Source organism: Macaca thibetana, chromosome 4 (genome assembly GCF_024542745.1).
Source record: "Macaca thibetana thibetana isolate TM-01 chromosome 4, ASM2454274v1, whole genome shotgun sequence".
Lineage (NCBI taxonomy): Eukaryota > Metazoa > Chordata > Mammalia > Primates > Cercopithecidae > Macaca > Macaca thibetana.
The window spans coordinates 137661952-137684533 of NC_065581.1; the positions used below are offsets into that span (position 1 = coordinate 137661952).

General features: G+C 34.5%; 1 long non-coding RNA gene across 1 annotated transcript in view; it reads left to right on the forward strand.

Moving 5' to 3' along the window:
• Positions 1 to 22582, forward strand: part of LOC126953034 (uncharacterized) — a 58532-nt gene that overhangs the window by 24371 nt on the left and 11579 nt on the right. The window lies entirely within an intron of this gene.

A 22582-nucleotide genomic window follows, 5' to 3' on the forward strand; every position in this document is an offset into this window, starting at 1 on the left:
GGAGTGGGGAGGGATAGCATTAGGAGATATACCTAATGTAAGTGACGAGTTAATGGGTACAGCACACCATCATGGCGCGTGTATACATGTGTAACAAACGTTGTGCACATGTACCCTAGAACATAAAGTGTATATATATATATATATATATATAAAAGAAGTCAAGCCAGAAAAAAAAGGAAAAAAAGAAGTGGTAACTCTTAATTTCCTAATAGATATTAGAGTGTACTGAATTCTGTTTTAATTATTGTCTCGGTAAGCATGTTTTAGGATTAAATACCTTTTACGGATACTGAAAGTGACTCCTCTTGTGGTGTGCAAAACAAATTACGGTGCAAAAAGTAATCACCAGATTGAATTACATGAAGGTTTTTTTGCTTTTTGGCATATGAAAATGTCAAGAGAAAGGCCAAAGATTTGTGCTTTTTCACTTATAAAACACCTCTGTTTTCCTTAAACTTCTTTCTGTCAAATTAGATTTCATAAGAGAGTACTCTTTTTAAGGAGCTATCTGTTTATGTAGAATGATTTTGTTAAGAGTAATGTAAACTCTTATTGAGTGGAGGCCTAAAGAGGACTGTGCATTTTTGCTATTTAAAGGAATCACAAATGTTCATAATTAGGTGAGCAAAAATGACAAGTTTTACTAGATAAGTAGAGAAACAAATCTCAAATGCAGTGCTACAATTTTCATTATCTTGAGCACATTGTACATTTCTATAGAACCTGTTATTATTCTCATATGCTAAGGATGGCACTTGCATATGGTGAATTCCTGTTGACAGTTTCCACAGAAATCCTATTTCAGTGGACCAACATTGTGGCATGGGAGCAAATGTCAACATTTTGTGGCATAGCAGCAAATCTACAAGACACCCTGGTTGGTTGGTTTTCTGTTTTGTTTTCTTTGTTTTTTCCCTCTTTTCCTGAATCAGCAGGGATGGTAGGAGGGTAGGCAAGTTGTGAGTTACTCTTTCCAGTAGTAGCTCTGAAATGTCACATTTAATAACAATTTTTTAAAACATGATTCTAGTTAAATGTAGAAGAGAGAAAAAAGAGGAAGTGTTCACTTTTTTAATACACTGATTTAGAAATTTGATGTCTTATATCAGTAGTTCTGAGCTTTCTTTATTTCTGCCTTTATGTTGACAGTGTTGAAGCAGGGTAAATAACTAGGGAATTTTTTTTTTTCTCTAGTGAGCTGTTTCGTGACGTTTTCTTTGGAGTTTCTGGGTAAGTTCAGGAATACATTCTGCATGTTTTATCTAGTCTGATGTACTTATCCATCTCATTACAAACAAAAACACGCAGACTGCATTTGTAGCTCTGTAATCCTTGAATACAGAAGTAAATTTTCTTCTTTCTTGACTTTGATCTTGTAGCTATATTGTTTTCATTTTTATTTTTACAAATCCTTTGAGTCTAATTCTGTGAGCCTACCTACAGCACTGGATTAATATGTCTGCATCATTTCTTTAGTTATGCAGTTAACTTTAAAACTGTTGTAAAAGTTTAAACCAGCCCATGACGGTTTTCTGTACATGTTAAAGAACCTCATTGATCGGTTTTCATGATTATTGTATCAGGAAGAGTGATATAGATGTTCTATGCTGTCCTGGACCACGTTAATTACACTTATGATGTATTTTGGTTACACATCACAATGATTTGTCCCCAGGGACCCTTTTTATCCTTTCTAGACACATTTTTGTTGTTGTTGTTGTATTGTTGCAGTTTCCCTTTGAGAAAGAAAATCTTAAAAATCAACAGAAATAGAAAAGTCCCAATTTTAAAAATAGGCAAAGACATGAAAAGGAAATTTGTAAAATAGATATTCAAGTGCTACTTTAACATGAAAAAATGCTTGACTTTATTGTTTTACAATACATGACAATGCACATAGGCTATCATCAACCAGGGAAGCACACTCAAGCCCAGGTGTCCAGCATTTCTATTGGAGGTAAGTCAAATAGGCCTGATTGACTTCCTGGGTGCTTAACCTGAGCCTCCGGCCCCTGCAGAGATCTGGTTGGTACTGCATGAACCAAGGCCCACTCCATAAATTATATTGTTCACACAGACTGTATGGGGTGCCCAAGGCCCCAAGTAAACAAAGACAGTCTCATCAGGCACGATATTCCAAGGGCTTAGATGTTGCTTCTTAATAGTCAGGTGTAAATAAAAATAAAATTTCAACACCCTCTAAATTTTTTTTACTTTTAAGTTCGGGGTACATATGTAGGATGCACAGGTTTGTTACATAGGTAAACATGTGTCATGGGAGTCTGTTGTATAGATTATTTCATCACCCCGGTATTAAGCCTAGTATCTTTTAGTTATTTTAATGATCTTCTCCCTCCCCGACCTCTTCTCCCTCTGGTAGGTGCCAATGTGTATTGTTCTTCTCCATGTGTCCATGTGTTCTCATCGTTTAGCTCTCACTTACAAGTGAAAACATGCGGTATTTGGTTTTCTCTTCCCGCATTAGTTTGCTAAGGATAATTGCCTCCAGCTCCTTCCATGTTCCTGCAAAGGACATGATCTCATTCATTTTTATGGCTGCAAAGTATTCTGTAGTGTATATGTATCACATTTTCTTTATCCAGTCCACCACTGATGGACATTTAGGTTGATTCCATGTCTTTACTATTGTGAATAGTGCTGCAATGAACATACACATACATTTGTCTTTATAATAGAATGATTTATATTCCTTTGGGTATATACCCAGCGTATTAGTCCATTTTCATGTTGCTGATAAAGACATACCCAAGATGGGAAGAAAAAGAGGTTTAATTGGACATACAGTTCCATATGGTTGGGGAGGCCTCCGAATCATGGTGGGGAGTGAAAGGCACTTCTTACACTGTGGCAGTAAGAAAAAATGAGGAAGAAACAAAAGCAGAAAACCATTTATCTGATGGATAAATCCATCAGATCTCATGAGACATATTCACTATCATGAGAATAGTATGACAAAGACCAGCCCTCATGATTCAATTACCTCCCCCTGGGTCCTTCTCACACATGGGAATTCTGGGAGATACAATTCAAGTTGAGATTTGAATGGGGACACAGCCAAACCGTATCACCCAGTAATGGAATTGCTGGGTCCAACGGTATTTCTATCTTTAGGTCTTTGAGGAATCTCAAACTGTCTTCAACGATGGTTGAACTAATTTAATTTATATTTCCACCAACAGTGTATGTGTCCTTTTCCTCCACAACCTCCCCAGCATCTGTTATTTTTTGACTTTTTTATAATAGCCATTCTGACTGGTGTGAGACAGTATCTCATGGTGGTTTTGATTTATATTTCTCTAATAATCAGTGATGTTGAGCTTTGTTTACATAATTGTTGGCTCCATGTATGTCTTCTTTTGAAAAGTGTCTATTCATGTGTTTTGCCCACTTTTTAATAGGGTTGTTTGATTTTCTCTTGTAAATTTGTTTAAGGTCCTTAAAGATACTGGATATTAGACCTTTGTCAGATGCATAGTTTGCAAATATTTTCTCCCATTTTGTAGGTTGCCTGTTTACTCTGTTAGTCATTTCTTTTGCTGTGCAGAAGCTCTTTAGTTAAATTAGATCCCATTTGTCAATTTTTGCTCTTGTTGAGATTGCACCAGGTGTCTTTGTCATAAAATCTTTTCCCATTCTTATGTCCAGGATGGCATTACCTAGGTTGTCTTCCAGGATTGTTATAGTTTGGGGTTTTACATTTAAGTCTTTAATCCATCTTTAGTTGATTTTTGTATATGGTGTAAGAAAGGGGTCCAGCTTCAATCTTTTGTCTATGGCAAGCCTGATATCCCAGCACCATTTATTGAATAGGAAGTCTTCACTCCACTGCTTGTTTTTGTCAGTTTTTTTTAAAGATCAGATGGTTGTAGGTGTCTGGCCTTATTTCTGGGTTCTCTATTCTGTTCCATTGGTCTATCAGCCTGTCCTTGTACCAATACCATGCTGTTTTGGTTACTGTAGCCCTATAGTATAGTCTGAAGACAAGTAGTGTGATGCCTCCAGCTTTGTTCCTTTTGCTTAGGATTGTCTTGGCTAACTGTATTCCTTGGAAGGAAATTAACAGAGACTTGTGCTTCATCCCTCCCTAAGCAGAATGTCCATGGTAATTATTAACTTAGACCAGATTTCTTTACATGTAGGTTAACAACCTATATCAGATCTCCTAGTAAACAAATGGTTGAATAACAGAGACTCACTCTATAAAAATGCTTTTTATTCAGATGGCATGTACCAGGTCAGTTATTGCAAATAAACATAACACGGATTTCTGGGGCAGAGCTGGTGATGGGAGTTAATCATGTAGGCATTTCTTTGTCTGTGTAAGTAACAAAGCATAAAGCTGGGGAGCCCCAAAACTGAAATTGATGTCTTTGAAAACAATGTATTTGCATATATTGTTCAGAAATGTCTGTTAATCCAAGTTGAAATTGCACATTACTTTAGGGAAAAAAAAGATAATTAGGATGCAGTGTATGAATAACGCCCTGCCATTTAAAAATAAATTCTGTCCATGTCTGCTTCTTGCTTGAATCCTTAAAATCATTAGTTAAGATTGAAGTTGGAAAATTTTATGATTCATGTGAATTTGTTTTGACATTGTGTTAACACATTCATGATAAGAGAAATGCAAATGAATACTGGATACCATTTCTCTGCTCTAAAATTAGCAAAAAGCTGGACAACTTAAAAGCTTTACTACTGGTGCAGAGAAAAATATTACAACCCTTACAGGAGAATTCAGCCTTATGTAACAAAACAACATATGACCTCACTTTTTAAACTTATTTTTTCAATAATTATAGATTTATAGTAAAGTGAAAAGAAATAATACAGGGAGTTCACATTTACCCTTTCACCTAAACTTTCCCAATATCACCATTTTACTTTATCAACATCAGGCTGTTGACATTGGTTCACTACCAAAATCAAGATATTAAATACTTAAACCATCCATTACCACAAGACTCCCTTATCCTACTTACTTATATCCATACCCACCCTATACCCCACCCTGAGCCCTGGCAATAACTAATATGTACTTCACGGCAATACTTAAGCTATTACACAATTGTTATATAAATGAAAACATGCAACCTGTTTCCTTTTGATATTAACTTTTATTCCCATTAGAAACAATTTCCTTAAGGTTCATTCAAGTTGCTGCATGTATTAATGGTTCATTCCTTTTTATTGCTTTATGGCATAAAGGTGGTTTATGCCATAGATGTAACACCTTTGCTTAATTATTCATTCACTGAAGCACATTTGGGCTTTTGACTACTATAAATAAAGGTGCTGTGAATATCTATGCATAATTTTCTGAGGGAAAATAAGTTATTTCTCTGAGGTATATGCCTAAGAGTGTAATTGCCAGGTCATATGGTAGGTCCATTTTAGTTTATAAATAACCACCAAATTATTCCTCAGAGTTGATGTACCATGTATGAGTGACATTCTCCTCACATCCACACTAGTGTTTGTGTTATCACTATTTCTTTTATTTTAGCCATTCTGATGAGCATTAGTCATATCTTATTGTGGTTTTAGTTTTTATTTCTTCATTGACCAATGATATTACACATCTTTGCATGTGCTTATTTGGCATCAGTATCTCTTCTATCAAATGTCTGTTTATGTCTTTTTCCCATCTTCTAATTGGATTGCTTATTGCCAACTTTTGAGAATCTTAATATATTCTAGATATAAGACTTTTGTTGGATATATGGTTTGCAAATATTTTCTCACAGTCCGCAGGTTATCTTTCCATTTTTTTAAACGAACTCTTTCACAGAGTGAATTTTTTAAATTTTGCAGATGTCCGATCAATTTTCCTCCTACATATTATACTTCTGGAGTCATATCTAAGACCTCTTCACCTCGTTCTAGGTGCCAAAGATTTTTACTTATTTATTTTCTGGAATTTCATAGTTTTATATTTTATATTTACATTCTTTATCTACTTTGAGTTAGTTCTTGTAGAAGATATACAGAGTTAGTTAAGATTCTTTTTGCCTAAGGACGTCTAATTGCTCCAGCACCATTTATTTAAAAAGCAATTTCTCTTCTATTAAATCGCTCTTGCAACTTGGTCAAAAACTCATTGAACGTATTTGTGAGGATATATTTCTGGTTTTTCTATTCTGTTCCATTTATCTATGTGTTTATTACTCCAATAGTACCACACTATCTGGATTACTGTGTCTATATAGTATGTTAAGAAGAATGATTTCTCTCACTTTATTCCCCTAGAATACATCTATTCTAGGGTCTTTCATTTTCACATAAATTTTATAAGATTGCTTTTAAAAGAAAAACCGTTACTGAAATATGGATAGAAGAAATATGTTAAATCTATAGATAAATTAAAATAATGGACATCCTTATGATAGTGAGTTTTTCAAACTATAAATATGGTGTCTAGAAATATTTATGTTTTCTTTAATTTGTCATCAACCTTTTGCAGCTGTCATCATCAAGATCCTTTGTATGTTTTCTAAGATTTTTTTTATTTTTTATTTTTTTCTGGAACCCATCTATTTATTTATTTATTTATTTATTATATTGATTCATGATATATGTACATATTTTGGAGGTATATGTGATATTTTGATACATTTGCATAATATACAATTTTCAAATAAGAATAATTGTTATATCCATCACATTAAACATTTAACTTTCCTTTATGCTGAAAACAAACAAATTATTTTCTTCTAGCTGTTCTGAAATATATAATAAATTAGTGTTTCCTGTAGTCACTCTACTTATTTATCAAATAATAGATCTTATTTCTTCTATCTAACTGAATTTTTGTACCCAAAAATCAACTCCTTTTGAATCCCCCGACTCCCTACCCTTCCTAACCTATGGTAACCACCAATCTACCCTCTGTCTTCATGTGATTCACTTTTTAAGCTCTTGCATATGAGTGTGAAATATGATGTTCATCTTCCTGTTCCTGTTTTATTTCACTTAAGGTTCCTCCTGTTCCATCCATGTTGCTGGAAATTATAAGATTTCATTTTTCTTATAGCTGAATAATATTCTCTTGTGTATTGATACGGATTGGCTGTGTGTAACTGTCCAAATCTCATCTTAATTTGTATCCCTACATGTCAAGGGAGGGTACGGGTGGGAGATGATTGGATCATGGGAGCTGTGTTAGTCCATTCTCACACTGCTATAAGGCCATACCTGAGACTAGGGAATTTATAAAGGAAAGAAGTTTAATTGACTCACAGTTCCACAGGGCTGGGGAGGCCTCAGGAAACTTACAATCATGGCAGAAGCAGAAGCAGCACGTCCCTCTTTACAAGGTGGCAGGAGAGAGAAGAATGAGAACCAAGCAAACAGGGATGCCCCTCATGAAACCATCAGATCTCATGAGAATTTACGCACTATCATGAGAATAGCATGGGAGAAACCACCCCCATTATTCAATTACCTCCCACTGGGTTCCTCCCATGACATGTGGGGATTATGAAAACTACAATTCAAGATGAGATTTGTCTGGGGACACAGCCAAACCATATCAGGGGTGGATTTCCCCCTTGCTGTTCTCATGATAGTGTGTTCTCACAAGATCTGATGGTTCAAAAGTGTGTGACTTCTCTCTCCTTTTCACTCTCTCTCTCTTCAACTTCACCATGGTAAGATGTGCTTGCTTCCCCTTTGCTTTCCATCATGATTGCCAGTTTCTGAGAACTCTCAGCCATGCTTTCTGTTAAGCCTGTTGAACTGTGGGTAAATTAAACTTCTCTCTTCATAAATTACCCAGTCTCAGGTAGTTATTTATAGCAGTGTGAGAACAGACTGATACATGTATATATACCACATTTTCTCTGTCTATTCATTTACTTATGGGTACTAGGTTGATTCCATATTTTGGTTATTTGAATAGTGTCACAGTAAACATTGGAGTGGATATATCTCTTTGATATATTTATTTCCTTTCTTTTAGATATATATCTGGTAGTGGAATTGTTGTATCCTATGGTAGTTCTATATTTAATTTTTTGAGTAACTTCCATACTGTTTTCTATAATGACTGTACTAGTTTATATTCCCACCAATCATATAAAAAGGTTCCCTTCCTTCCATATCCTTGCCAGCATTTGTTATTGCGTATCTTTTTGATAGAAGCAATTTTGACTGAGGTGAGATGACATTTCATTGTGATTTTGATTTTTATTTCTCAGACTATTAGTGATGCTGAGCCCTTTTTCATATATCCGTCTGCCATTTGCATGTCTTCTGAGAAATGTCTATACTGACCTTTCATTTGTATTAAAATTGAATTATTGGTTCTTTTGCTACTGAGTTGTTTGGGTTCTTTTTATATTCTGATAATTTATCCCTTGTCATATGGGTAATTTGCAAATGTTTTCTCCCATTCTGTGGGTCACCTCTTGATTTTGTTGTTTCCTTTGATGTGCAGATGCTTTTCAGATTGATGTAATCTTATTTACATCTTATTTACATCTTATTTACAAATCTTATTTTTGCTTTTGTTACCTGTCACTTTGAGGTCTTACTCAAAATATATTTACCCAGACTAATGATCTAGGGCATTTCCACAGTGTTTTCTTTTACTACTTTTATAGTTTCCAGTCTTAGATTTAAGTCTTTAATCAATTTTTATTTGATTTTTGTGTATGGTGATAGATAAGTTTCTAGTTTTATTCTTTTGCATATGGATGTGCAGTTTTCCCAGAACCATTTATTGAAAAGATTGTCTTATTTCTTTCCAATGTACAATGCCTGAAGGCTTTCTCAGTAATGATTTGACCTTGAATGTATGGATTTGGTTCTGGGTTTTCTATTATGTTCCATTGGTCTATGTCTGTTTTTATGCTGGTACCATACTGTTTTGGTTACTGTAGCTCGGTAGTATATTTTGAAGTCAGGCAGTGTGATGCCTCCAACTTTGTTCTTTTTTCAGGATTGAAGGCTTTAGTGACTCCATGTAAATTTTAGAATTATTTTTTCTATTTCTGTGAAGAATGGCAATGGTATTTTGACAGAGATTGTGTTGAATTTGTTTTAATATTGACATTTTAACAATATTAATTCTTAAAATCCATGAGCATGAAATGTCTTTCCATTTTCCTTTGTCCTCTTCATTTCTTTCATCAGTGTTTTATAGTTTCCATGTAAAGATCTTTCATTTCTTTGGTTAAATTTATTCCTAAGTAGTTTATATTTTTTCACTATTGTAAATGGAATTGTTTTCTTAATTTTTTTTTCAGCTGCAGATGTATATAAATGATACTGATTTTTGTATGTTAATTTTATATCCTCCAACTTTACTGAATTTATTCAACAACTCTAACAGTGTTAGGTGATGTATTAAGAATTCTCTAAATATAGTGTCTTCTGTGAACAAGGATCTTTTAACTTCTTCTTTTCCAGCTTTGATGCCCTTTATTTGTTTCCGTTGCTTGATTGCTCTGACTAGGACTTTACAGTATTATGTTGAATAAACATGGTGAAAGTAAATATCCTTATCTTGTTCCAGAGCTTAGAGGCAAGGCTTTAGATATTTCCCCATTCAGTATGATGTCAGCTGTGGGGTTGTCATATATGCCTTTATTGTTTTGATGTATATTCCTTCTATACCCATTTTGCTGAGTACTTTTTATCACAAAGAGATGTTGAGTTTTATCAAATGCTTTTTCAGCACCTATTGAAATGATTATATGGTTTTTGCTCTTGGTTCTGTTAATGTAATATGTCATGTTTATTAATTTGATACATTGAACCATTCTTGCATCCTTGGAATGAATCCCACTTGCTTATGATAAATGATCTTTTTAATGTGTTGTTGAATTCAGTTTGCTAGTATTTTGTTGAGAATAGTTGCATCTATGTTCATCTGGGATATTGGTCTGTAGTTTTCCTTTTTCTTTGTGACCTTGTCTGGTTTTCGTATTGGGGTAATTTTGCCTTTTGGAATGAGTTTGAAAGTATTGTCACTTCTTCAATTTTTTCAAATTGTTTCAGTAGAATTGATATTAATTCTTTTTTAAGTGTTTAACAGAATTCAGCAGTGAAACTATCAGGTTCTAAGCTTATCTTTGATGAGAGAATTTTTTACTAATTCAATCTTGTAAGTCACATTTGGTCTGTTTTCTATTTCTTCTTGATTAAATCTTGATATTTTGTATGTGTGCAAGAATTTATCCATTGATTCTAGGTTTTCCAAAGTGTTAGTGTATAGTTGTTCTTAATAGCCTCTAAAGATTCTTTGTATTTATGTGGTATCAGTTGTTTTCCTTGCTTTTTTATTCCTGATCTTAGTTATTTGAATCTTCTCTTTCTTTCTTAGTCTAGAAAAAGGTTTGTCTATGTTGTATATCTTTTCAAAAACTCAACTTTTTGTTTTGTTGATTTGGGGGGTTCTTTTAGCCAAAAGTTCATTTATTTGTGCTCTAGTATTTATTATTTCTTCCCTTCGACTATCATTGGGGTTAGTTTTTGTTTTTCTAGTTCCTTGAGGTATATCATTAGGTGATTTATTTGAAAACTTACTACTATTTTATGTAGGCACATATTGACATAAACTTCCCTCTTCCCTATTCTGTATTCCATAGATTTTAGTATATTGTATTTCTATATTCATTTGTTTCAAGAATTTTTTTAATTTTTAAATTAACTTATTCATTTATCTATTGGTCCTTCAGGAGCATGTTGTTTAATTTCCATGTGATTGTGTAGTTTACAACATTTCTCTTGTTACTGATGTCTAATTTTATTCCATTGTGGTCTGAGAAGATAATTGATATAATTTTGCCTTTTTTGAATTCGTTGAGACTTGTTTTGTGACCAAACATACTGTCTGTTCTAAAGCATGTTTCAGGTGCTGATGAGAAGACTGCATATTCTACAATAATTGAGTGAAATTTCTGAAAATGTCAGTTAGGCCCATTTGGTCTACTATGTAGTTTAATTCTGATGCTTCTTTGTCGATTTTTCTGTTTGGATAATTTGTCCATTAATGAGAGCGGGGTGTTGAAGTCTCAACCATTATTGTATTACAACTCATCTTTCTCTTTAGATCAATTAATGCTCATCTTATATACTTGGGAGTTACTGTGTTGGGTGTGTAGATATTTATAGTTGTTATACCCTCTTGCTGAATTGACCTCTTTTTAAAAATAGTGTTCTTTGTTTGTTTTTGCAGTCTTTGATTTGTTGTCTATTTTATCTTATATAAATATAACTACTACTGTTCTTTTTCTGTTTCCATTTGCATAGAATATCTTTTCCATTCCTTCAAGTTCAGTCTATGTGTATTTTTATAGGTGAAGTGGGCTTCTTATAGGCAGCATATAGTTGGATCTTTTTTCTTTATGCATTCATTTACTCTATATCTTTTCATTAGAGCATTTATTTCTTTTATATCAATGTTAATATTGATAAGTAAGGACTTATTACTGTCATTTGTGACATGTTTTCTAGTTGTTTTATAATTCCTCTTTTCTTTTCTTACTGTCATCCTTTGTGATTACGTGATTTTCTTTGGTAGTATGTTTTAATTAATGGTTTTTATTTTTAGTGCATTCATTATAGGTTTTAGCTTTGTGGTAGCCATCAGGCTTGCAAAAATCTTATAATTATAACAAGTTATTTTAAAGAGATGGCAACTTATCTTTTATCACAAAGAAAATAATAGAAATAAAGGAAAAATGACAAACTATACACTTTAACTTCATTCTCCCCTCATTTTTACTTTTGTTGTTTCAATTGACATGTTTTTATCCTGACTATCTCTTAACAGATTGCTGTAGCTCCTATTATTTTTGGTAGATTTGTCTTTTCGTCTTCATACTAGAGTTCATTGGATTACATACCAAAATCTTGTTATAGTATTCTGAGCTTGTCTTTGTACTTATTTTATGAGTGGGTTTTATGCCTTTTTATGTTTTACTTTTGCATGTCAGTATTTTTCCTTTCAAACTGAAAAATTCTCTTTATGATTTCTAGTAATACAGGTCTGTTGTGATCAATTTTCTTAGTTTTTGTTCATTTTGAAAAAACTGTATTTCTTCTTCAGGTTTGAAAGATAAATTTGCAAGGTATATTCTCAGTTGGCATTTTTTTTTTTTTTTTTTTTTTTTTTTTTTTACTGTTTTGAATATGTCATCCTCCTCCCTCCTGGCCTATATGATTTTTACTGAAAAATCCGTTGCCAAATAAATTGGAGCCTCTATACATTTATGCTTATTTTCTTTTGCTGTCTTTAGTATACATTTATGCTTATTTTCTTTTGCTGTCTTTAGTACACATTTATGCTTATTTTCTTTTGCTGTCTTTAGTATACATTTATGCTTATTTTCTTTTGCTGTCTTTAGGATCCCTTTTGCCCTTGCCCTTTGAGAATTTTATTATTACATGACTTGGAGTAGTCTTATTTGGGCTTAATCTGTTTGGTGATCTCTGACCTTTGCATACCTGAATATTTATATCTTCCTCAAGTTTTGGAAAGTTTTATATTATTACTTCTTTGAATACGCTTTCTATCTTTTTCTTTTGCTCAGATTCCCCTTGAATACCATTAATTTTTAGATTTTCTTTTAAGGTAGTTTTTTATATCTTGTGGGTGACAGAGCAGGAGCACCATCATTTCAGACAAACACCACCATTTTAAGTTCCAGCTCCCTTTCTAGCTTCATTCATTTCAAGGAAATCACTTCTCTTCCAACTACAAGCAGCCAGAAAGAGCAGACAGTAAAACACAGATAAGGTTGCTTGGGCACAGAGGGAGATGTGGGGAATGTCTCTTGGGTAACTGTGAAACCTCACCCTCATACAATGGGCCCCAGTAAAACAGTGGGCCTTAATAAGCGCATTCCTTTCCCTTTAGGTGCACTAAGATAGAAAAGCTAAAAGCAGACTCCACGAGTGTGCCTTCAGCTTCAGGGATATATGGGAACAGACACACAACTCTCCCTCCCAGATAAGCACAACAAAGAGACAAAAGAGACACAGAAGCAGTCCAAGCCTCTGATAAACTCTCCCACCCTAAATCCTTAAAAACTCTTAGTCTGTAAGAGAGTGGGCATGACCTAACTCAGCCAGTAGCCTCTCTCAGGTTTGTTTTCTCTAAAATAAACCTTTCCTTGACTGTATAGCAACTTTTTGTTTTTCTTTCCTCTTTCTTTAATTCTTACAGTGGGCATTTTTCATTCCTTTTCATTCTTTTTTTCTTTTCTCTCTCTCACACAGTGTGTTTTCCAATCGCCTGTCTTTGACTTCACTGATTCTTTTCTCTGCTTCATTTATTCTACTGTTAAAAGCCTCTAATGAACTTTTTAGTTAAGCAAATATACCTCTAAGTTCTAGGATTTCTGTTTGATTTTTAAAAACTGTTTCAAATCCTTCGTTGAATTTCTCTGATAAATTTTTGAATTGCTTGTTTGTATTATTTTGGAGATTTTTGAATTTCCTTAAAATTGCTATTTTGAATTCCTGATTGGAGGGTTTACCTATTGCCTTCTCATTGAGGTTGATCACTGGCTCCTTTCTTTGTCTGTTTTAGGAGGTCATGGTTCACCGTTTGCTAATGTTGTTTCTTGCAGATATATATCTATGTCTTTGCATTGAAGAATTAGTTACTAATTCTAGCCTATCTGGCTTGTTTGGGTTTTTACTAAGTATGTCTGCTTAGGTATTTATTTGCAATGTAGCTGTTCAGTATCTTTTTGGTGGGTCACTACCTCCTTTTTGGCACTAGGTGGCATTTTAGCCCAGATTTGCCTTTTCAGCACTAACAAAGTTCAGAGTGCTGCCTGTCCTGGATGGGGAAGGTCCCGAAGAGAGTACCCTGGCATCCTGGCAGTGTGGAAAGGTTGGCCAAAAGTTCATGCTCAGGAGACCCCAGTGTACCCCCTAAAGTTCTGTGTTGCTGAACAGCCACTCTGATTTGGCATCTCCTTTGGCCTCGATACAGAGCAGTGTTTTTCACCTGTGGATGCTAGTCCCATCTCTCTGCTTTGTTTCTAGCTGCCCTCAGGAACTTTTCTCCCTTTGGGCACTTGTGATGTTTCCAACGGGTTGAGGAGGGACAGGTCTTCTGCCAGGAAACCCAAGATAGTGGGAAAGCTGGTTGTCCACCTTGATCTCACTTCTTCCTGTATAGTAATCAGGCGTCAGGGAGAAATTTTCCTTGGGTTTTGTGCCTGGCAGACTAGGGAGCAGGAATCTCAAACATAAAAGTCTGATTTTTTTTTTACCCTCTGTACAGAATTTTTTCACTTCTCTATGGACTCCGAAACTGTCTGATTTTCATATTTGAGTTCTGGAATATTGCTGATGATAGTCTTAGTGTTATATTTTTGTTTTAGGTTTTCTGTCAAGGGAAAGTGAAGCCAACTTCCTTCTACTCTGCCATTTTGGTGACATCACTCCTGTTTTATAAGATTTAAATCTAAGAATTTCATTTTTTTTAAAGTTACTAAAATAATCCTATTTTTAAAATGTTAGTATCCATTTGTCAGTGTATGGAAATGCAATTAATCCTTTTTCATTTTGTATCCTGAGGAATTTCATATTGATTTCTGGTTTACTTCATTATGGTCAGAGATTTTACTCTTTATGATTTTAATTTTTAAGATTTGTTAAGGTATGTCTTATTGTTCAGGATATACTCTATCTTTGTGAATGTTCTGTGGACACTTAAAATAATTTTGTATTCAGGTGTTGTTGGGTGAAGTGCTCTATAAATGTCCTTGAAGCATTTTTAAGATGACTGTTTTAAAATCCTTAGCAGATAATTTCAACGTCTGATTCATCTTCATATTGACATGTGTTGATTGTCATCTCTCATTCAAATTGTGATTTGTCTCACATTTAGTATGCCAAATGATTTTGATTGTATCTTGGACATTTTGGTTATCATGCTTGATCCTATATAAATCCTTTGACCCTACATAAATTTTTCATTGTAGTATACTGTAGCCCTGTTTAGCATATAGGTTCTGGTACACTTTTGTGGGATTCAATTCCAATGACAGTTTAGTTTTCTCAGCTCTTACATTATTCTGTTCTGGTTCTTCTAATGTTATTGAGCTCTCACTCAGTGTCTCCTGGAGCCATCTATGGGGCAGAAGTCACTTCTGTGGATCACCTGTTGTCACTCATTGACCTTCTAGTGGGGTGAAATTTACAGGTATGGAGGGCAGAGAATGAAGGTCATCCACACTGCTGACCTGTAAGCAGATGGCACCACTCTCTGATATCTAGGTTGCAGAGTGGAAGTTAGAATGGCCTAGGGTTTCCTTCTGTGCTGCTGTCACTCCTGCCAATGCATTAGACTGCCTACAGGTGCTCAGACTGTGGAATGGGAGCTGGGTTCCCTACTAGTTCTCTGCTGATCTTCCACTTTCCTGTCCTTTGGTCAGAGAGAGTAATTTTTCTTGGTGCTCTTGTGTATTCCTATTGACAGTTCCAGGTTGCAGACCTCTCTGGTGCCCAATCAAGGATTACATTAGAGATAAAAGAAAACCCAGAGAACCCTTGATGATGACATTTCTAAAGTCTCGAGGTCTCTAGCCAGTCTTTATGTATCTATTTCTCCTCATTCAGAGTCCTATCATCACTATAGAATAGTCTCTAGGGTATGTAGTTGCATTTAAAGGGGAAAAGCAGAGAAATGTGAGTCTAGACCATTTTATTTCAGAACTACACATCCTATGCAATCATCTTTTGAACCAGCAACCCCTCATCTGGGAATTCACCTTAAAAATACATCTGCTATGAAATATGGGGCGGGGGACGATTATTCATTGTGATATTATTTGTATTTGAAATCTTTGGATAATTTTGAATGGCCACGCATGGGGTATTGGTTGCATTAACTACTGAACATCCACACAGAGGAATGCTATGTAGTTAGCAAAAAGAAACAAACAAAAACTTAAAGATGACAAATATCTCTAAGAGGACATACATAGTATTTTCCGAGGAAAAAAAAAATAAGTGAAAAATAATCTGGGTACCAAGGAATATATATAGTATTCTACCTTTTTTGGAAGAAATTAGGAACCAATAAGGAATAAATAAATATGGAGATACAGGTAGAGTAAATATAAATGTAGATATACTTATTTTTAAAAAGCAGACACAACAATCCAACAAACAGAAAATGCAGGATGGATTAACGAGGAGCTATTTAATTAGTTGCCCATCAGTGTGAGTGAAAATGGGTTGGAAAGGTATAGGGAAAGGAATGATATTGTGTATTTTTTCATACAATTCTGCATTTGAAATGTTAATATTTTACATAAAAAATGTACTTATATAAAAATAGGTTAAAAAGCCAAAAATTGAGATTGCCTTTGATGGAAGATTTCACCATTAGTAGTAGTTTCATAACTGTGTTTATATTATCTTTATTCGATTTTATAGCAGACATTACAACCAAAGTGAAAGAAGCTTTGTGCCTGCATTGTATGATATGCTCAACCATTTCATGTTCTGGAAGAGTACAGTGATATCCTTCAATAGTTATTTGGCCACTTCTGTTTCAGTGTCAGTATAATTAAATAATATCATTATTTTATACCATTTTACAAAACATTGACTTTATTTTCTGAGGTAAATTCAATATATTGAGAAATATATTGAATTGGTCAATAAATATTAGCCAGTCCTTCCAAGGCCAATGTCTTTACCCAATACAAGTGCCAAGGAAATAAAGTTTTATTTTAAGAATTATGGAACTGGTATATAACAAGGAGACCTAATGAACATAAAGGGCTATTTTGGAAAGTCTGAATGTAGCCATTTTCTATAAAACAATTAACTTAGAACTGAAAATTGCAGTTTAGGTAACATGCATTAAATATACAAGGTTGTATAAGATTAGCTTACATGTCTACAGTTCTAAATGTGATTAGATAATTATGTAGATTGGAATGATACAGGAGAAAAAAATCTCTGTGGGAGAACATTTCTTTCAAGTCTTCTCTTCTTGAAAATAGTGTCTACACTTAAGAATTAGTAGAGATTTGTTTGGAACAAAAACATCATAAATCTAAAGCTAAAAATGGCATTCATTAAACAAGGGACCTTCACCACCCCGCCCCAGAAAACAGTACTGGAAGAAATAAACCAATGACAAAATGAGTTCTGTTGCGGAAAAGATAGAGGAGGAGATCCTGTAAGGACACTTGAGCTGTGATTGCATCTGGGCCTGTCAAGGGAATGCCCTGACATCCAGTATAATTCCCATTTGTAGGCTGTCCTTGGCATGGAGAAGAGGAATACATGAACTTCTTAGATATGATTCCAGAGAAGCCCTAACATAAGGTCCACTTTGAACAATAAACAACTCCCCTAAAGAGGACACTTGCCCACTCCTAGGAGAGGTTTTGGCCCTGGGCCCAGGGGTGAGCAAATGGGAAGGTGGAATGTTAGTTTGGACATTTTCACAATTTCATTATCATTCAACAGCACAATACATGGGCTTCCTTTTTTTAAGTGGTTGATTTTACTTCATATTTAACCAAGCTGAGTTCTATGGCATAAACAGAAAATCAAAACAGCATTAAAATTATTAAAATACTCCACAAAAATATTTTTCAACACTGTGTTAAGACGCAAAGACAAGGTAAGGACCATAAGTACAAAGATAGCTGAGAAAAGAGTTACAACCATGGGCTGAGATAATGGTGGAAGGGAGTGGGGCCAAAGAGCTTGCTGGGGGCATTGTTAGAATAATATTTACAAGATGGTGATAGCAACAGGGTATATTGGGAACAAATTGCCAGACTGGCAGGAGAATTAGAATGTGAAAAAGTAATGAGGGATAAATTTGAAAAAAATCAATTAGGGCCAATTTAAGAGATATCTTCAAAGTCAGACTGAGGAGTTTTGACTGGGTGCTTAGGCAACATGGTTTGGTTTAGCAGCAAGGGCCTGCTGCTTGCACAATACTTAAGCAACTTAAATGTTTGCTTCTTGCCTCCTTAGAAAAGGTTTTTTTTTTTTTTTAAGCGTTATTAATGTGTCACAAACATATAATAAACTATACATTTTAAAATGCATTATTTGGTATGTTTTAATTCTATATATGGCCTGGAACACATCACCTCAATAACAACCATATACATATTAAATTTTTTCTTTTCCTCTTTGTATTCTTTTTCTCTTTATATTCTCATCCTCAGGAACTTCCCTACCTCCTGTGTCTATTTTCCCCTGTCCCCACTATTCCCACACTGCTCAGACAACTCACCACACCCCACTTCCTAGCTTCACAGACAACCATATATCTGCTTTTTAATCATTGCAAATTAGACTGCATTAACTAGAATTTTCATATCAACAGCTACGTACTCTTTTTTGGTCTGGTTTATTTCAGTAGCCATAATTATTTTGAGATTCGTCCATCTGATTGCATATGTCAACAGTTCATTCCCTTTTATTGCTTAGCAGAAAAGTTTTTCAAAATAAAAGTAACCCATAAAGAAATAAACAGAATGAACTAAAGGGAAGAGTTTGAAATTGACAAGGCATATGTGAGAGAAAAAGACAGGAAGAGAGAAAGAAATGTTGGGGGTATGGGTCACACATAATTTATGCCAGGGAATAATATAATTTAAAAATAAGTTAAACTCGAGGCAGGAATTTGGGTTTTAATAGTATTAAATATACCATAAATTGTGTTCTTGACAAAAATAGTGGGACAAAATACAGCTTTTGATCCAGTTTATTGAGATAGATGTGTTGCTTTCCATGGGAAGACAAGAAAACATCTTCTGAGAACAAGACAATAGGAGGTAGGTTCACATTAGCTATAAAGGAAAAGTGCAGAAGATATCAAGAAGAGTAATAAAACTCTTTCACCAAAGAAACAAGAAAAGAAAAGACGCCAGAAAGTGTATAAAGCAGACTTGCTCGGCTATCAATATCAAGAGATCAGTCTCAGGCATGCTCAGTTGGAGTTGGCTTGGAATCACGAATAGAAGAGCTCTGTGGGAATTTAACAAAAATGGAACTGGAGCACAGTGAGGACTCAGGGCATAAGATATGGAAGTCAGCAACATACAGCAGTTCTTAGATGAGTATAATGGGTGAACATTCTCAGAGCATGAGTGGCTTTAAAAGGAGAGAGTCTCAGAAGCAGATATAAAACACTCCCAATGAGACAAAACCTAAGAACTAAAAGAGGGATGTTTTACATACCTGAAAATGATTACAGCTTTAAAAAGGAATATTGATTTTGGGAAATGTAAACCTTTTAATAGACTTCTCCATATCTTTACTGTTGGCCACCAAGAATAACCAAGTGAGAACTTCAAGTAAGAAAATAAAAGGGAAACAAAATAGAATAATGGGGAACAGACCGGTGGACTGGTGAAAAGAAAGGAAACAGTGAGTGTAGCGGAGGGGAATGAGAAGGAAGAAATCTTGATTACTGCAGAAAAAGGTGGTTTGGAGAAAAGAAGGGAACGTCCCCTGTCAGTGCGTAAGGACTAGACAGGAGAGGCTGGAGGGGCAAAGGAAGAGTCAAAACACTGCGGGGAGCTGGAGAAAAGAGGAGGCTAGCAAGAGCAGAGAGAATAAGCCAGGTATGAAAATGGTTGCCAGAGAGAGAGAGAGAGAGAGAGAGATGGGCACAGATTTATAAGATCACTGAAGGGACATACTATGTGGGAAGTATACTCAGAAGGTACCAGAGTTAAATATGGAATGAACCAGGAAGGGAAGTTTTGAAACTAGGAGATAAGAGAGAATTTCAGAAAGAAAGGGGGATAAGATAGAATAATGACTAATATTTATGGAGCATGTGTTCACTGCACTGACTACTTTCCATGTTTATCATCATTTAACACTTCCCGATCTTCTATGAGGTAATTATTTTTAGTATTCCTTGTACGTAGATTAAAAAATTGAGGCTTACAGAAGTTACTTATCTAGCATTACACAATAGGTAAGTAATGAATATGGATTTGATTTTAGGCAAAGTAGAGATCCTGTTTAACGTACATGAATACTGACTCCTAACTTTGAGTCAATGAAGAGAGGAAGAGTTAGTGAACAGTAAACCAAACACCACAAGTTCTCACTCATAAGTGGGAGTTGAACAATAATAACACATGAACACAGAGAGGGGAACATCACACACCAGGACCTGTCAGTGGGTGGAGAGCTAGAGGAGGAATAGCATGAGGAGGAATACCTAATGTAGGTGACTGGTTGATGGGTGCAGCCAACCACCATGGCACGTGTGCACCTACATAACAAAACTGCACGTTCTACACATGTACCCCAGAACTTAAAGTATAATAATAAAAAAAGAGACAACAATTACAGAGGTTAAGCAAATTAAGGCCAACAAGAGGGAGTAGAGAGTAGCAATGTCATAGGAAAGAAAAGACTAAGAATGGCAGATGGGAAGCCAAAGTTATGAAGGAAAGAAAATGATGAGAAGTAATATTTTTTTCAGATAATAAGAATTTTCTTATTTTTGAAAAAAAAAAGTATCTAGTTAAGTTTTCGTGTATTCAGGTTAGAAATGGCCTAATAACTATGACTGCATGTTCTCTCTACTAGCCAGATTAGCTGGTCCCACCCACAAAACAGACAGTGACCATGACTCTGGGGATCATCTGTGCATCTCCGTGAACAGTTGGTGGGCTAGTGAGTTTAATGCTTTAATAATAAACCTTGAATTGATTACCTCTTCACAAATGACTACATCAATCTAAAATGCCACTTTTCAAAACCAAAAACAAAAACCAGAATTAGCGCTTTTACAAAAGCAATCTGTTTGACCTAAATCTTCTGAACCTAAAATCTAAATGTTTTGAAATGTTATCAGACACATATGTTTAAAATCTACTAATCAGTGTATCCAATTATTGAAATGCCATTTGAAAGAAACTAGTAACCTCACACCTTGCTTCAGATGCTTAAGACAGAAGTAGGAATTTATCTCATGCTATAAAAGAAAACTTTGCTTACAAAAAAAAATCTAGATAAATAGTAGAAATATTTTAAAGACATATCAGACTTTCAAATTTAGAAAAAAGAAACCTTCTGATAAAAGAAAAATATAGCACTCTATAGAGTTACTAAATTTTTTTCCTTTTTACATTTTGTGCTTTGGAATTTAATTAGTATTTAAAATTTCAAGGTAGTTATTATCTATGATTTAAAATAATATATCTACAACATAAATAAATCAATTTTGCTTTAAGAAAGTTGGATTTTTAAGAGAAGCATATTTAAGTTCCAAATGATCCTCAAGGAAATTTCTAATAAAGTCTTTTTTTTAACTTTTATTTTACCTTAGAGGTACAAGTGCGGGTTTGTTACATAGGTGAACTGGTGTCATGGGGATTTGTTGTACAGACCATTTCATCACCCAAGTACCAAGCCTAGCATCCATTAATTACTTGTCCCGATCTTCTCCCTTCTCCCCTCCCACCCTCTGAAAGGCCCCAGGGTGTGTTGTGTTGTTCCTCTCTATGTGTCCATGTGTTCTTATCATTTAGGTCCCGCTTATAAGTGAGGACATGTGGTTTGGTTTTCTGTTCCTGTGTTAATTTGTTAAGGATAAGTGCCCAGAGCTATTGCTTAAGTTTTACTACATGTTTCTAACTCTGTGGGGTTTACTTTTGTGATAGATTTATTTACTTCAAAAACAACCTCTTTTCTATAGTAATAATATTAGTAATAACTCTTTGTTTATATGGACTTTAATTATTATCTTTTTGCTATGCCCTTTCTTGCTGCAATCGACTCTGGCATAATGGTGGTATCATCAGACAATGTCATCCTTCTACCACCATCTAAGGATCAGATGAATCTTTGTTATAACATTTCTAGCTGTCATTCATTCTTTCCAGGAACAATACAAATGTGGCATGAATTTTACCAAGTTTTTCTCTAATATTTTTATTAATAACCTTTGAAGGTAACCAGATAGTTCCGTATAATACTTTATGTATAATTTTAATGCATTGAACAATATGTTCCCAATAAATAATTCCTAATATGAAAAAGTATATTATGATGCTAGCAGTATTAATATGAGTATATTGCCACATGAGATCATATCTCATAGCACCCTTGTTTCCAATACGTATTGAGGCAGTCCTATGAACTCTTCTCACATCAAATAAATTATACACAGACACGTGAACACAGAGAAATTATGGCTTAGTGGTGTAGAAAATGTTCTGGTTAATCCTAACTTTGGGTCAACATATTAATAACTTATATAGAAATATAATTATGGAATAGATTGTGATTAATTTGATCAATTTATTTTAATTGCCTTCATAAGCAATTACATATGAGTTGCTTAATGATCATTTGACAATCAGAATCAAATATTGATGTTCAAAGTAAAATGTCATAGATGGAAGAGTAAATGACCAAAGATAAAGTTTCCCTTTAGAGAACTTACTCATTATATTGCATATGGTTAGATCAAACTTTGCTACTTTTCCTACTCCTCTTCTGTCCCCATTTCTGACTCTTACTGCTTTATAGAAAGCTCATTGCATGATAGGAGAAAAACAAATAAACAAATAAAATACTAAAG